Source organism: Python bivittatus, unplaced genomic scaffold, assembly GCF_059951505.1.
Source record: "Python bivittatus isolate LINGU-HERP-01145 unplaced genomic scaffold, Pbiv_v1 ctg000220_np1212, whole genome shotgun sequence".
In the NCBI taxonomy this organism is placed as follows: domain Eukaryota; kingdom Metazoa; phylum Chordata; class Lepidosauria; order Squamata; family Pythonidae; genus Python; species Python bivittatus.
In genome coordinates this window covers 4,343,930-4,355,937 of record NW_028277048.1, presented here as the reverse complement: position 1 = coordinate 4,355,937, position 12,008 = coordinate 4,343,930, and the positions used below count along the sequence as shown (strand labels likewise).

General features: G+C 42.9%; 1 long non-coding RNA gene across 1 annotated transcript in view; it reads left to right on the top strand.

The window, feature by feature from the left end:
* The window catches only part of LOC148216243 (uncharacterized), a 41,961-nt gene that overhangs the window by 27,432 nt on the left and 2,521 nt on the right, over positions 1-12,008 (top strand). Inside the window, exons 2-3 of the long non-coding RNA XR_015795606.1 lie at positions 4,865-5,040; positions 5,828-5,881. This is a non-coding gene — a long non-coding RNA (uncharacterized LOC148216243). The remainder of the gene's footprint in view (positions 1-4,864; positions 5,041-5,827; positions 5,882-12,008) is intronic.

The following is a 12,008-nucleotide window of genomic DNA, read 5'->3' as shown; positions in this document are numbered from 1 at the left end:
CATTATAAGAATTAAGGCATATTTTAGTTGGGTTCCTCTGAGGTACTTCTTTTGATCTCACAGTCAAGAGAGGCAGCAGGGACATGACGAGTATGGAACTGATGGAGAGCTTCTTGATCCAGGTTCAGAAGATTTGACATTTCAGAGGTTTAAGTTCTTCCCTGTCAGTAAAGTAGTAAAATGTCCCAACAAGGAGGTGGTAGCACCCAAGGGGCCTAAACTCTTTTCTATATAGTTTGAGAGCTATTTTCTGACTCAGTTTGGATATGTCAAGCCATGGTTTATTTATTCAATAAACCACAATGGCCGGGCTCATGTAACATGCTAAGCCACAAGCCAGCCAACTGCATTGTAGCACAACATATGAGTCCAATTACGTGTAGACAAATATCATCTGCTCTGACTGCTTTTGGAAAGAGAGGAGATTTTCTGATGCCTGATCCTTTGCACTGTGGCGCCAGGAGATAGACATGTGTCCTTCTGCAGGGAGAGCCCATGCTTTGCTTTTGAGCCATGGCCATAGCCCTTTTCAGTATTTCTTGCATGCTCCCATGTGGAACCATTTCCATGCCAGAGACCCCGGAAGAAGCATGGCCATTCCCATGTCCTATTGAGGGCCCTCTACTCTGCACAGCAGGTGCGGCCAGCTTCACTCTTTGGCTCTGAGGCTCTGCTCCCTGAGTTTCAGGATTTGACCCTCAGAAGACTTGGCCTCCCTATTACAAGCCTCTGTCGACTGGCAGATCATCTTCTGCTAAGAAAAGAGCCATTTCTTCCTATTACATGAGTGTGGCATTTAGAAGCTTGAAAGCTCTCTTTCTTTGCATCCCCCCCCTTATTTTTTGCACTAATATTTTAGCCAAGTGAAAAATGAATAAAACCTAGATTCAAAACTTGCCTCACGCATGATGATAATTGATGCTTCTTTTGTCATTTTGACCAAAGTGGCAGGAGCCTGTGAAGACTTGTGAGTCAGGCATCTACCATAAGGTCAGTCCCCTGCAGGACTCGGGGTAGAACCTCCTGTCCTCAAAGGCTTTAGAGAATTCTTGCTGCCAACCAGTATAAGCAACAGAGTTTGCAGTGCTTCAAATTCAGGCTTAGCAGCAAAAAATTTTCCTGGGTACAGCTGCTGGTACACGGTCTAAGGCAGTGTTGTCCAAACTTGGCCACTTTAAGATGAGTGGACTTCAACTCCCAGAATTCCCCAGCCAGCATGGCTGGCTGGGGAATTCTGGGAGTTGAAGTCCACTCATCTTAAAAGTGGCCAAGTTTGGACAACACTGGTCTAAGGAAAAGACACATTTGCTTTAAGGAGACAAAGGTAGGAGGCCCTGTATGCTCTAAAGGACATTTTCTCCTTCAGATTCAAAGTGCTACACAATTTGAGTAGGTAATATTGAGCTTCTTGGACTAACTAGTTAACCCAGTATAACGGAGTTCTGTATCTTGATACGCTGCAACTGAGACAAGAAGAAAAAAGTATCCAAAGATGTTGGGAGGCAGGACTTTACAAAGCTGGTGTAAAAGTGCCGGGGTAAATCTTGAAGTTTAAGATCTCATCATGACAGTCCTTAAAATTGCAACCATAAGAAGAGTCACCCAAAATCAGTCTCCTGCGTTTTCAACAAAGAGACAGATGGATAAGAAAAGTCTCCTTCAAGGTGAGCTTGATTCTGACTTCATAGACACAATAGATATGGGCCAAGGAAAGAGCAGCAATAGCACCTAGCTAAATACCCAGGGTTTCAAAGCCAGAGGAAAACAAAGTTACAGGCACTATTCCCCTTCATTCTTGAATTACTCCATTACTGATCTGCATGAATTCCATTGCTGAGTCTTTGGCCTGTACAGGATCCCTAATTTGGGGGGCACGGGTGGACTTGGCATTGCTGATCTAGAGGCCAGGATTCTGCACTCTGCTATTGCCGCATTGACCACATAACCTGAGAGTTTCCATACATCTTTACATGCACTTAAACTTCCTTAGACTAATCTTCTATTTAAGAAGTTGTATGCTGAGGTTGGCAACTGCCATCTGGTGGTCAAACTGTGTGATGTTGATGGGGACAATGGCAAAGAACTGGGCTCCATCATGCTCCCGTCAGTTCGTTGTGGTTCAGCTGCTTCCGAATCTTTGTGACAAGATAGATAACGTTTTGCCAGTTTGCCTTTTGTGTTCTTGTAAGCTGATATTTATGACACCAGTGATGTTGTCCAGCCATCTTGTCTTCTGCTGGTTTCTTCTTCTATTGCCTTTGTTTTTTTCACCCATTAGGGTCTTCTCCAAAGACTCTGGTTTCTGTATTATGTGTTCAAAATACTTAAGCTTTAGCTTCACTATTAATTCTTCCAGTGAGCTGTCTGGTTTTATCACATCTAGGATTGAATGATCGGTTCTTCTTGTGATCCAAGGTTCTTTCAACAATTTTCTCTGGCATCGTAATTCATAGGCATCCATTCTTCTTTGTTCAGCCCTTTGGGTGGTCCATCTATACCTTGTGACTGGGAAGGACAAGGCTTTAACAGTACATACCTCTGCTGGTGGTGTGATACCTCTACACTTCACCCTTGCTGTACGACGCCACTTGAGGAAGACCTCTGTATCAGAGCTGCAGAATTCTAGACAGCTGCTAGATGACAGCCAGGATATCCAGTGCTGAAGACTAACTTTCTGAAGATGTCTAATGGCCACGTGGATTTCTACAGCCCGGATATGGTATCCCTACATTTGACCTCCAGTTTTTATTTCAAATGCAAATAAGCAATAGAAGGCAAATAAAGCAATACAAAAGTGGAATCTCAGACTGAACATGGGATGATTTTTTTTAGTTCAAGCAGCCATTGAAAAATCAATAGGAAAAATGCTTTCGATTGTTTTTTTAACATTGAAAATGCATCTGAAGATTAAACACTGGCTGGATGTTTATTGTAGTCCAGCAGGCACAATAATTCTTCAAGAGATGGCAGGATGGATAGGTGTCCACAAGGGGGCAAAGGAGGCAACTGACAAAATATTCATCATGAAACAGTACCGTGATACAAACACAGAAGTGTGGGATTTGTCTCATGATGACATCACACACATGTCCTGTTTGCTTGCTTTATTTGCTTGATTTATTCCTCAGCTGTACATACATTTGTGAATTTGGGGAGGGAGGAGAGGCTGAGAGGATGAATGAGGTCAGGGGGTTTCATTTACTCAGTAAAAGGACAGGAAGCACACCAGAAAGTACTACTTCAACAAGGCATAACTATGTGATTGGATTTGCTATTTTCAGTGGGATTAAATTAGACTGATTCATGACAGGCATTTTTTTCACCCTCAATAGAATCGCTGTGTTTGGAGGCAGCGTACCTGTAAATATCAGTTGCTTTGAGGTAGGCAGTAGAGATGGGTTAATTATTCTGGAACTCTAATTGCCCAGTGTAACCAATCAGATGTTGGCCTTAAATAAAGCTTTAGTCTTTCCTCAGGCTCTTAGGATTTCTGGATTTTCAGTTCACAACTCTTAGACACTGAACTGTACTGCATGGTGCCCCATTTGTGTAATCAGCCTTCTAGCCCCATCTAGAAATCGCAAACACAAAAGTTCTGTCCCAACATTATGCCTGCATTGGGTAGAGTAAGCTGATAGGCAGGACTGACAAACTGGGTAGAAGCAGGTTAGGGTTTGAACCAATTTCAGCAACTGCATGTAATCATTGTTTAGAGCATCCTTTCCTAGTGTCCACCAGACATGTTGGACTACAAGCCCCATCACCCCAAGATGGTAGCAGGCAACACTTGTGTAGGACAGCAGTTTGGATAAAACTGCTATAGAAAGTCTGACCTGCACAGCAACTATATTTGCAAGATAGGTTACGGGTCCCTCATATTTCCCCAATAATATTGCTGTCTGTTCCCTCTTTTGCTTCTGGACTAGTAATTGGTGAAAATAAACAGCATCTTTTTGGCTTCTTCAGGGGTCTTCAGTTATTAATCCCTGCCCTTTGGAGCTCCAGAGCTCCAGCTTTCTTATTTTATAGTAGGTATGCTATGTAATTCTTGTAAACTCTGGTTTAATTCTCTAACAGCAGCTCTATAAAGTGTTCAGCTATTTATTTGGTGGATGTCTCTAAGGCTTGTCGAAATAAAATGTTAATGTTAGGGGTGGGTTGCCAAACTTGCATTGCTGTACAGAAACTCTCTCAGATTGTTAACTTTACAAGCCATTTGGGAAACAAGGCCCCATACTCTTTATGAATTTATTTATTTTTCCTTCCACATAAGAAAATGTTGGCTACTATGTTGAATTCATGCAATGCACTGTGAAGCAGAAGGTCCCTCATTCAAATTTTTCCTGCTATAGGTTCACTAAGAGAAGTTAGGCAAATTATTCTCTCTTCACTGGACTTTCCCTGCACACAGTGGTATGTGCAGGATTTCTGTTGGGCAGGCACGCAATGTTGCAACACACCTAGAAAAGGGATGGGACCTTGTGTCACAAAACTACAATGTTGCTTTGGTCAGTCTGACCCCCCCCATCCCCCAGTGAATACCATTGCCTGCACCCCAGTCCACAGTGTGGTGGTGGTGATGGTGATGATGATGACGAGAACAACCAGGGGTGTGTGGTTTCCACCTCTGCATTACAAAAAAATCAGAACTGGCACATCCCCAGAAGATGGCTGTCCAGCTCTGCCTGAAGATCTTCAGTATAGGAGTGTCCCTCCATCCCTTAGATACCTGGTTCTGTTGTAGCATTGCTCATGGAAGTGACTTATCTTTTGTATTCAACAAGTTACAGTATATAAATGATACCATTATCATTTTAAATGGTCATTATTGTGGATTAAACTTGCCCTCTGTTTCTCTTTGCAGATAGTTCTTCTGGGTCTTCCTGATCAGCTGTCTCTTACATGCAAAGCATCCACTGAGTTGGCATGACAAGCTTGAAGCCAAGCATCAGTGGAATCGCAAAGGAAGGCTGTGGAAGCAGCCCGGCTGTTTGCTAACTTCTCTCTCTGCCTGGATGTTTTGCATTCTTCTTGCATCTGGTAGGAAGACCAATTACTAGCTGGCCTTAAAGGATCGGGAAGACTGATTCCTTCTCGTCTAGTCAGAAAAAGACCATAGAATTAGCAGGAACAGTACCCTAGTTTGGCAGTGCCAGTCAAAATATTGAAACAACATATTTCTCTTGAGAATTCATGAGCAAGGAAATCAGTTCCATAGCACCAGCATTACCACTCCCTCACCCGTCAAAACGCAGATACAATTGGCTGCAATCATCTTCACAGAAGACATAGCTTATTAAATGTTAACTATGAGAATTCTCACCAGTGGGAGATCAGAGGAAGGGTGAAAAAGCTTTCCTTCCAATGTTTCAAAAGAATAAACAAGATTAGCTATAGTTTTATATACCCCACAGTGAAGTTAGTAATCAGTTAACTTGGTTCCCAGATTATGCTGATGGGAGAGGTCCACAACTAATTTCACACTGCTGTAAAGATCTGGCGTGGAATGCTTTAAATGGTAGGGAAAGATCCCTTGTATAATTGGGTAGGGGACTCTTGCTTGCTAGAAGTGGAACAGGATTCTTGGTTTTCTTAACTAACTCTCTAAATTAGCTTTCTACCTGCAGGATGTATTTTTAAAAATGACAACTCACGTTTTGCAGTTCAGAGACTTTGTTAAATTTGTAGCGTAGATTCACAGCATGGAAATGTGAATCCAGTAGTAACAGTTTTTCCTTTGTCAATAGATTAATTCACTTAAATAGGTTGAAGGAAGTTGGCCAAAACCATGTTAACACTTTTTCACATCCTTTTATATCCTGATCAGTGTCATAACAGAAGCTGGAGTGAGTCTATAGTGATTATCCCAGGATAATTAAAGGTGAGTTTTCCCCACTGGGGATATTAGTGTTTCAATCCTGTTTTGTTTTATATATTTGTGTGTCCTGTGGTATTTCCAACAACATTCAGGCAGGTGCTCTGGGAAAGCCCAAGTAGGCTGTGTAAGCCACAGTTTTCTCCCAGTATGACTGCCATGATTTAAAAGTTTTCACAGTGATTCCATGTAAGACACCCAAATCCATGCAGGTTGGCCATCACCTCCTGCCCCACCACAATCCGCGGAGCTCCTGAATCCTTTAAGAGCCACATGTCAAAAAGGAACTCAATAGCTGAAGACTTTCTTGAACTAGAGTATTAAGGATGAGTCACATCAGCCAAAACAGAAAACAAAAAACATGCACATCTGTGTAGTAGGAGATGTGTCTGCAGGAACTGTTGTAATTATTATTTACATATTAAATGTTTTCTACCCCAATCCCTGATTAATAGATTTTTAATATATTAGCACAGGTAACATAGTGCTGGTGAGAATTTGGGAGTCAGCCCTAATCATCTTCCATGCAGGATTCTTTGTACCCCATCATAATGGGGTACAATGTCCCCCTCTTGCCACAAACTCTCCTTTTAGGCTACTTATTTTTGCCCTATTTGTGTATTTTCCCAGCCCCTTTCACCCTACTGCTCACATCACCAAGGCCACTGAGCTATTAAATGTTGCCGTTCAAGGGTAACAACTAGAAAATCATTACTGTGTCTAGAATAACAATTGACTTAGTGCACTAGTAAAGGCATGCCTTTTTTCATTTGGACTATTTATGTACAGTATTTATCTACCATTATTCAGCATTTTAAAGAAAGAATAAAGGCAAGAAGAAATAAAAAACACGTAAAAAGAATAAAATAGGAGAAGGCAAAGAGTGAAATGTGAATAAGTAAACCAGATATCCTTAGTTTAAACCTTAATGGGGATTTTCATTTTTTTTGTTCAAAAAGTTATATATTTTGTAAATTGTATGGGTAATTGGAAAATGGTAATTATTGTGACATTTTAGATCCCTAATTTGGACTTTTCTTTGTGTTCCTCCTAAACCAGATTGGAGGGGAGGTGGAAGTAATGAAGTGATGGAGGTAACTTGAGAATGCCACTTCAGAAATGAAACCAAAGGTCCCTTATCAGTTATTTAAATGGTGCCAAGCCCTAACACCAGCAATTGCCTACTACCACCCAGGAAACAAGAGAAAACTCGTACCCTCTCTTCAGGTAGTCATCATGTATGGAGGGATTACCAAGCTAGCTCAGGCCTTCTTTCTCATTCTCATTATCCTACAACTCCAGCTTCCCTCCGCATTAAGCATGGTGGCTGGGGCTGCTGTATGTTTGGTAGTTTCTTTTTATTCATTAGCTTTATATCCGTCCTTTCCCCTGAGGAGATTAAGGAGGCTTAGGTGGGGATCACCCTTCATTTTAACCCTACCACAGGAACCCCCTGAGACAGTAGAGTTGTGAAAGAGAGACTGGCCCACAGCCCCCCCAGGGAGCTTCCACAGCCTTGAGTCCAGAAAGTGGTGAATGGCCTAGGGCTCCCCCTGCTGGTGTGAAGAGGAACAATGTGCAGTTGGAAGCATGATCTCGCAGGCTTCTGCAATTGTGCAGAGGGCCTCCTGGAGTGAAGCAGAATGTCCTCTACACATGGAAGACACAGCGGATAATGATGGGGCAGTGCTAGAGTGATTGTCTGGGCTCCTCCTTCTCATGGGTATCCTCTAAATTTGCTCAAACAGCTGAACTAAAGCATTCTATATTTGTTTTGGATTGGAAGCATAGACTGGACATTTTTAATCTGAAAAGAACAAACCTCTAAGCTAGTGGCAACTACCTTATAGTATTCTTTTTTTTTTTTAAATAACTTTTAGTTGAGCCTGATTTTGCTAACATTTATTTAGAACCGTATTGCAGGAAAGGGATTTAATGAGAAAGAAAAGGTAGACTGCCAAATAAGAAAAGGGGAGATAAAATGGTGCCCATTATAGAGATTAAAGAAAATTGTGTTGCAGAATGTGAAGCGTTCCAGTATGCGACAATAGGGATCAAAAGCAAGTTTCTACAAATGGTAACATTTTGAGCAAACTGACTGAGAAAGATCTCCTCTACTCAGTGAAAAGAATCCCCCCAACATTAAACATCCCCCCAAATCTTATGCTAGCTTTATGCTCTTTGAAAACACTGTCTATAGATGCTAATTAGCAATGTATTAATCTTATTGTTATTACTATTGTTATTGTTATGACTGCTATTAGGCTTTAGGCGGGGTTTCCTTGCTTCAGCAAAGAATAATTAGACTGCCAGGAGGAGGCAGGCTTGTTAAATAGCTGTTTCAAGAGCTTCCCCTCCTTTGCCTTTGATTGCTGTCCTTCTTGGAGCTGCCAGCTAAGATGACACAGGAAAGGCAGAGGGGTTGCTTAATCATTGACTAGCTTCCAAGGAGAGCGGGAAGATCCTTCTGCTGATTAGAAGGCCCAAGAAATGCAAGTTTGGGCTTGCTGATCTGCCTGCAGTTCCCACCTGCCAATTAGTTACAAGCAGCAACGTGGCTGGATGTTGTGTCAAGAAGGTGATGGAAGAAAGCTTGCTTTTTCATTGAAATGCGCATTCATGGGGGAAAGGAACATAATCTTCAGATGGTAGTTGTTGATAGGAGACAACGCAGCTGTTTGCTGAGCTCCTCTGTCCCTGGTTTTGGGCCAAGGGGTGAGAAGAATGCAACAGGAGCCCAGAGGCACCCATTTCCCCTTGAGTATTGCAATGTCCTGGCTTCTTTCACAGTGTTTCTCACATCCTGTGGAAGAGTTGTCTTCTTCTTACCACCTGTTTTTTTTATGGGCTTGTCCTTCTTTGCCTTCACAGTGATCCCATGTGGTTGACCAGGTTAAGTACGGTTACCAGATCTGAGCTGCACAAATCCAGATGGTAGTGCAGAATAAGAGTCTGTACCTCTCTGCAGCCATCTGTTGGTCATCCAGATTTTTACTGTCCAGCTCTGGTAACCCTCACTGAGAAAAAGACGGCTGATGAGTTTCATAGCTGTTCACTCCATTCTGTGTTATGCACTGTCTCCCTTGCATTACAGGAGCTTCAAAAGGGGGGGGGGCAATAGAAGACCAACTGCTAGGCAGAACCACTGGGCACAACCAAGATACTCTGAGAATGATGCAGCGGTTCCTAATCAGATCAATCCAGGCAAACGTTAGTATCACCATTAGTGCATTACCCATCCATGCACCAGCCAGTGACTGTTAGCTGGAAGGAGGCACATTTGGGAACAAGCTGATGATCAGCTGTTCCTCAGCAGAAACAGCAGATGCTGCTTCAGCTTTTCTGATTATACCGAGCAGCTTGCTTGGCACAAAAGCCACATACAAAGAAACTCTATTATTATTTTTTTTACTGGCGACTGCTCTGATTTGACTCCACCTTATGTTTGTTGCTATGTAACAGACAGAAATTCAACGGGTGAAGCTGTTCACTATTACTGGACTTCCTTGTTGTATTAAGCTGATCAGTTTTAGAAGGTGTGTGTACTGTATTTGTGTTGCTTTATCTCCCTTATAGCTGTGCAAATCAGATAACCTCTGTCCAAAAATGAAACAAGATAAAATATTTACAGATTGGAGGTACTACAACTTTTCAAGAAGGATAAAAGGTAGTTCTTTTGTTTTACAGATGGGGTACTGGTGCTAAGAGAGCATTCCAACTTCCTGTAAAATCTGTGACACCATCCAGTGGGTTGAGTTGCAACTCCCATTGTCCCATGGCTACAGATGATGGTATTGCAGTCCAAAAGATATTGAGGGCAGGGCACCAAGATTTTTGGGACAGTGTGGGAGAATGCTAAACAACCTGCTTCTCTCTCTCTCTCTTCACAACTGACAAAAGTTCTCAGGGAACATTCAACGCTGTCGGTGAGTTTTGTCAGTGGGATTAAACCATCGACTGTTGAGTGTACCCTGCGGCCTTTGCAGACGCTGGAAGTAAAGCTGCTCCATTGAAGGACCACCACACTGGTTGAGTAAATTGGTGGCTTGCTCCCATCAGCGCGTCACTCTTCTGACCCAGACTTTTCCAAAGTTGCTTGTTTTGCCCCCTTCCAGTCCAGACAGAGGGACATTTGTTTTATGAGCCAAGCCCTCCATAGCTCTTCCCAACTCTTCTTCTGGTCCTCCTGGTTCTGCTGTGAGCAGGGCTCGCAATCTGGAGATAAAGAGGATGGCAGTTAACAGGAGGATAGAAGAGGACCTGTGGCTGCTCTTTTCCCTGGGCGATTTAAAAGCTTATCTTGGTTGTAGATCAGCAAGCCTGTATCTTGCTTAACTCTTTTCCCCACCCCCACTTTGCTGGGGAGGTTAAATTTTCTCTGTGAAACCACTGCTGAAAGAATCTTCTACTTACTGGGCAGAGTCTCCAAAACCTACAAAGTCACAATCAACATTCATTCTGTCGGTGGGTTGTTATGCTGGAGGAGAAGCTCACTGATCAGTGAATGCAACTGTGGCTGGAAAAGACACTGGGCCAGCAGATCCATCAGGATTACAGAGCAGCAAGGTCCTTTTCACAGTCTGCTACAAGTGACAAAGAGGGGGAGCAAGTGACCATCTTGCTGTTGCTAAATTTCAAGTCCCATGAACCTTAACAACATAGTCAATTGTGAGGGGTGATGGAAATTGTAGCCCAAAATCTAGAATGAAACAGCTTTTCCTTCCTAGTCAATGTCCTAAATATAGGGAAGGCAGGGGAACAGAAGGCACGGGGGGGGGCATACTGCACTCCCCTGTGCATTCCATGCACTGTTCTGCAGACCTGCACTTCAATGAACCTGATTATGTGGAGTAGGGCTACCATATTTGGCCTGCAAAAATCTGGAAAACCACAAACTAGCAAGTGCAGAGCCCCAACAAGAGCTAAAGTGCTGCTTTAGAGCGCTAACGTGCAGCCAACTAATGGTCCAGATTTTATAGCCCAGCTGAGAGGTTTGCTGTGGGGCTCAGAGAGCTCCAGCTACGCCTCTGCTGCTTGTGTAAGGAGTAAAGGAAATATCTTGGATTGTTTCTTGAAGAATGAGGCTGAATGAGATCCACTGGGTTTGCCATAAAGTAGGTATGGACACTCTATCCATACCTATTCTGGCCTTGAAGTATAAGGGAATTGGGACCAAGACACTAGCTCACTAGCCTTCACCTTCATTTGCAAAAAGATACAATGTATACCTAATTAAATTAAAGTGTTGAGTATGTGCCTTGTATTTTGAGGTACAGTGGTACCTCGGGTCATGAACTTAATTCGTTCCAAATTGGTCGCAACCCGAATCAAATTTTCCTATAAGGTTCAATGTAAATACGGTTAATCTGTTCTGACCCCTACAAATTTGGTCGCCAACCAATTTTGGTCACGACCTGAATCAAATTTTCCCATGAGGTTCAATGTAATTATGGTTAATCCATTCTGAACCATATGTATTTTTTTTTAAACCACAAAAATATGAAACAAAGTACAGTACAGTGCAGTACGAAGAGAGAGAACACTAACCTTGCTCGAGGCGACTTCTGGCGTGGAGGACAGGAAGGCGGGTGGGGAGGCCGTTATTGCTTGGAGGGAGAGTCCCCCTCCCTACAGGAAGCCACGACCACGTGTCACAGGAGGGAAAATGGCCACGGATCCTGTTTGTCACCCGATGTGGAGTTCGCGGATGGAGGCAAAATTTTGAGAACGGTGCTGTTCATGACCCGAATTGTTCATGAACAGAAGCGTTCGTGACCCGAGGTACCACTGTACATCACTGAAGAGGATGTGTGAGAGTCACAAAAATTCAAAAGGATTCAAGGCCAAGGATTCCTTTTTTCCTTAATAATTCAATCTCTCATACAGATGGCCTGGTGGGAGATTTGCTTCCATGGGGTTAGATCTTGTTCTGCATGCATACCCCACTTCCAAGAGATGGGAAGTACTGGAGCTTCAACCAGTGCATCTTCAAGGTCCCATTTCCTCAGAAAGAGAATGTAGGAAGAATGTAAAAATGGTCTTAGAGACCAATCACTCATGATATACCTGTCCTCAGTAAAACCCATTGGTCCTGATAGAGGTCCTTGAGGAACTCCACCTCTTACTTTTCCCC